This window comes from Melozone crissalis, unplaced genomic scaffold (genome assembly GCF_028551555.1).
Source record: "Melozone crissalis strain CALT ecotype California unplaced genomic scaffold, PUWL_Pcris_2 ptg000046l_1, whole genome shotgun sequence".
In the NCBI taxonomy this organism is placed as follows: domain Eukaryota; kingdom Metazoa; phylum Chordata; class Aves; order Passeriformes; family Passerellidae; genus Melozone; species Melozone crissalis.
This window is the reverse complement of record NW_026535824.1, coordinates 13,612,426-13,617,901: the sequence shown is the minus strand read 5'-3', so window position 1 is coordinate 13,617,901 and position 5,476 is coordinate 13,612,426.

Genomic DNA, 5,476 nt, shown 5'->3' with positions numbered 1-5,476 from the left:
CCTGGGCCCCCTCCCTGCTCTGTCCATGCCACCAAGGGCACAGAGCAGCCTCCTCTCTGGGCCACATGCCTGTTTGCAATGCCTTGCACAAGCGCTGGCCCTTCCCCACAAGGCCTGGCCAGAGTCCTGTCCCTGCACGCTCAGCCAGGCTGAGGTGGACACTAATGGTTTCTGGGCCAGGCTGTCTGAGCCCAGCCCAGCTCCCTGCAAGCTCTGCCAGCTGCCCTGAGCTCTGGGCAGCACCAAGGGCCTCTCCCCAGCCCAGCCCAGCCGGCTCTGGCCCCACAGCTCTGCTCAGGCCAGGCTGCTCTGGGCACTGCCCCACGGCCTCAGCCCCTGGCAAGGGCACAGCAGCAGCTGCAGCTGCCACAGGACTCAGCCCCAGCCATGGGGGGAAGGTGCTTGGCCAAGGCCAAAGGAGGCTCCCTGGCTTCCCTGCTCCCCTTGGGCTGAGGTGCTGAGAGCTCTGCAGCCCCTGCTGCCATCCCATCTACCCAGGGCAGCACAAGAGCCCCAGCCTTGGGGCCCTCAAGAGTTGCTCCTGCTCCAGGCCCAGGGCCCATGCCAAAGCTGGGGCAGCCACAAAGCTGTGCCCATTTCTGTTCATTGTTGCTCTGATGGGGATGGATCTGCTGGCACTTGGAGGTTGCTGATGAATTTTACTACTCCAGAGGCCTCTTCTTTCTTGAGCTCTTCAGTTCAGGAATTCACTGGAAAAGGCTGTTAAACATTTCTTCAAATCACCCAAACAAGACAAGCCCTTGGGAATAATATAAGTTTTCAGTTCTTCTGTGATTAATTACACACATTTCAGAAATGTATTCAAAGTGAATATACTGTACTGAAAAAAATGCAGAGAGAACTGTTTTGTCCTATTTTTTTCCTGTTTATAGATTGATATCAGCAATGCAGTGTCCAGTTGATATTGACCCCCAGCAGCTCCTAATGCAGCATGAATACGTATGAAAATCAAGACCCTTTATGGCTGACAATCAATCAATCAATCACAATTTCTCCCCACCATTTCCCTTATCCAACCCCTGGCACTCCTATGGATCAGGAATTGTGTGCCCAGCAGGAGCAGGGCAGTGATTCTTCCCCTGTGCTCAGTACTGGTTGGGCAGCACACTGTTAGGTCACAGGAACTGGCTGCCCAGGGCAGTGGGTGAGTCACTGTCCCTGGAAATGTTTATGGAAAGACTGGATGTGGCACTCAGTGCATGGTCTGGGTGACAAGGTGGTGTTGCGTTCCAGGTTGGACCTGATGCTCTCCAAGGTCTTTTCCAGCCTGGTTGATTCTCTGATGATTGTGACACTGCAGGGCCCTGGGGAAGCAAGGGGCCATTGTGACACTGCGGGGCCTGGTGGCACTAAGAGGACCATGGTGACATTGTGTACGACATGGCAGCACAGAGCCAAGAGGCCATTGTGACACTGTGGGACTGAATGGAAGCAAGGGGTCCATTGTAACAGTCTGGGTCCTGGTGGAACCACAGAGGTCACTGTGACACTGCAGGACCTTGTGGAACCAAGGGGCCATTGTGCCATTGCAGAACCAAGGAGACCGTTGGGAGAGCATGGGCACAATGGAATCAAGGGGCCATTGCTCCATTGCAAGGACTCTGGGAACTGAGGGAACAATTGTGACCCTGTGGTGCCCCATGGAACCAAGGGTCCCTGGTGACACTGCAGGATCTTGTGTCACCAGGGCTCCATTGTGACACTGCAGCACCAAGGAATTCATGGTGGCCCTCTGAGGCCTCAGGGAACCAAGAGGCCACTGTGACCCTGCAGGGCCTTGTGGAACCATGCAGGGCATTGTGACAGAGCAGGACCTGGTGTCATGATGGGGCCATTGTGACACTGCAGGGCCCCATGGAACCAAGGGGACAGTGCTGCTCCTCAGTGTCACATATTTTATGTGGACATATTTTATGAAAAATCCTTTTGCTAGGTATTTTTCTCCTGAGAAGCAGAGACGCCTCAGAAATGAAATGTAAGCAATAATTATCTGCTGCTTTGGAATGCAAAGGGGGACCTTGATTGGTCTCATGTGGTGGTTTTTAATGTCCAATCACAGTTTGGCTTTCTCGGACTCTCTGGTCAGTCACAAGATTTTATTATCATTCCATTCTTTTCTATTGCTTGCTAGCCTTCTGATGAAATCCCTTCTTCTATTCTTTTACGATAGTTTTAGTATATAATTTTATTTTAATATATATAATATATATCATAAATTTATAAATCAGCTTTCTGAAACATGGATTCAAGTTTCTTGTCTCTTCCTTTGTTCTGTGACCCCTGTGAAAACCACCACACCTCAGGTACTCCTGGAATAAAGGAAACATGTTTGACAAGGTGGTGGCCCTTGGGACCAAGAGACCATTGTGACACTGTGGAACCAAGGAGAGCATTGCTGCACTGCCAGACCTCATGGAACCAAGGATACACTGTGACACGGAAGGCCTTGGGGGCCAAGGATCCATTGTGACACTGCAGGGCGCAAGGATCCAAGTGACTTTGTGACATCAAGGGGTCCCTTGAAACCAAAGGGACATTGTGACACTGGGTGGCCTCATGGAATCATGGAGAGCATTGGGACACTCGGGGGCCTCATGGAACTCTGGTGACACCAAGTTGTCTGGGAATGTTGATCTGCTGCAGGGTAGGAGGGCTCTGCACAGGGCCCTGGACAGGCTGGATCCAGGGCCCAGATCCAAGAAGGTGACGTTTCACAAGTCCAAGTACCGGGTCCTGCACTTTGGCCACAACAACCCCTGCAGCACTACAAGCTGGGGACAGAGTGGCTGGAGAGCAGTCAGGCAGAAAGGGACCTGCAGGGACTGATGGAGAGCTGGCTGGGCATGAGGCAGCAGTGTGCCCAAGTGGCCAAGAAGGCCAATGGCTCCTGGCCTGGCTCAGGAATGGTGTGGCCAGCAGGAGCAGGGCAGGGATTCTTCCCCTGTGCTCAGCAATGCTTGGGCAGCACCTCAAGTGCTGTTTGCAGTTCTGGTGCCGCCAATTTAGGAAGAACATGGAGTGGCTGGAGCGTGTCCAGAGAAGGGCAACAAGGCTGGGGAGGGGTCAGGAGCACAAGTGCTGTAAGGAGTTGCTGAGGAAGCTGAGGTTGTTTATCCTGGAGAAGAGGAGGCTCAGGGGAGACAAGGCGGTGTCAGGGCACAGGCTGGACTTGATGATCTCCATGGCCTGTTCCAGCCTTGCTGATTCTGGGATTCTCTGGAACCACCCTTGGAGCAGTTGCAGGATGAGCCCTGGGCCCCCTCTTGAGAAGCTGCAGCATCCCAGGTCCCTCAGCTTCTCCTGCCAGCCCCAAAGCCCATCCTGTCAGTCCTGCAGAGCCTCTGCAGCTCCTCCTCACTGCCCAGAACAGGGAGCCCCAGAGCCACACACAGCAGCCCAGATGTGCCCCCTGGCCTGGGGTGCCTCTGGCAAGGGAGCAGCACCAGGCACTGCAGGAGCCTGCAGACAATTCCTGCAGCACTTGTAGGATGATCCTGCTGCCCAAGGGACGTTCCCATGGGGCCAAGTCAGGAACTGCAATGGGGAGTGGGGCCAGAGAGAAAAGGGGAAAAAGGGATGGGCTGTTTGCAGGGGAGGGAAGAGGGGTGGGCAATAGGAAGAAATTTGCAGCAGGAAGAGGAAAGAAAGCAAAGGTGAAGCCAAGGAAATGCTCAGGGCAGTTTGGGGGTGGCTGCCAGGCAGCCCTGGCTCTGAGCAACAGCGTCTGCAGTGGGACAGGAAACTCCCAGCTGATGGGAACAAACTTTCTGGCTGACTGCAGAGGCCAGGACAAAGCTGAGTGGTTTCCCTGGTGTCCCGCAGCCCTTGCTGGCCCCAGGGGCTGATGGCATTTGTGCTCCCTCAGGGTCCTGTCCCCACAGCATCAGCATGGGGGTGCTCCCCCTGCTGTGTGCAATGCAAAGAGGGGCTGCTGAGCCAGTGCTGCCGTGTCTGTGCCTGCAAGGATGGGGCACCTGTGTGAGCTGGGGGAGAGGCCAGGGCTGCAGAGGGGGGATGTTGTTGGCAGCTCCATGAGGATGCTCTGGGACGCTGCCCTGGGCTGTGCAGCGCACTGGGGATGGATCAGCCCCTGCTCTGCTGCTCCTTCCCATCTGCCCCAGGGCCCTTGCAGAGCCCCAGCCATGCTGTTTGCCCCCAGCCTGCCCACGGCCAGCCTGGGGCTGCTCACGGGATTTTCTGTGCTGAGCATTGGCCTGGGCGTGTTCTTGAGAGAGGCTGGGCAAGGAGCCTGGAGCCCCCAGGCCCTGGCCTGAGGCGTCAGCGCTGCCCCAGCAGTGCCCATGGCCTGTCCCTGCTGCAGCCCCGGCACTGCCACCCCCAGGGCTGTGCTCGGCCCCGAGAGCACTCAGGCTCTACAGCAACACCAGGGCCACCAGGGCAGCGGGGCAGGGCCATGGCAGCAGCACTGGCAACACCAAGTGCTGCTGCTGCTGGGCACAGCTGCTGGGCCAGCACTGATCTGCCCCCAGCTCTGCACACAGACATTGCTGCTGCACCTCCAGACAAGGCAACAGAAGGGGAATCTGTAGTTAAAACTTTGCTGGGAGAGCCTTTAGTTCATTTACAGCCACTAAAAGCACAGCTCCTCCTTGACAAGTCTGGGGCCACAGGACAATTTAAGAGAAAGAAAATGAGAAATGGAATAAAGAAAAGCCTAGATTTCGAGACAATAATACAAACTAAAACAGAGGGGAAACAACCCCAAATCAACAGAACTATCCAAGATGACTTTTATTATAGATTATTTGCAGAAACTGGCCAGCCGTTTAATGTTTCTGAAACCATCCAGTTGTCAGTCTCCACTCTGTAGCCTTGAGCTCCTGGTTCCTCAGGCTGTAGATGAGGGGGTTCAAAACTGGAGGAACCACCAAGTACAGAACTGAAACCACCAGATCCAGGGATGGGGAGGACATGGAGGGGGGCTTCAAGTAGGCAAAAAAGCCAGTGCTGATGAACAGGGAGACCACAGCCAGGTGAGGGAGGCAGGTGGAAAAGGCTTTGTGCCGTCCCTGCTCAGAGGGGATCCTCAGCACAGCCCTGAAGATCTGCACATAGGAGAAAGCAATGAAAACAAAACAACCAAAAGCTATAGAGATAGAGAAAAGAGAAACCTCAATTTCCCTGAGGTAGGATTTGGAGAAGGAGAGCTTGAGGATCTGAGGCATTTCACAGAAGAACTGGCCCAGGGCACTGCCATGGCACAGGGGCAGGGAAAATGTATTGGCTGTGTGCATGACAGCACTGAGAAAGGCACTGGCCCAGGCAGCTGCTGCCATGTGGGCACAAGCTCTGCTGCCCAGGAGGGTCCTGTAGTGCAGGGGTTTGCAGATGGACACGTAGCGGTCGTAGCACATGATGGTCAGGAGGAAATACTGTGCTGAGAGGAAGAACATTATGAAAAAGAGCTGTGCAGCACATCCTGAGTAGGAGATGG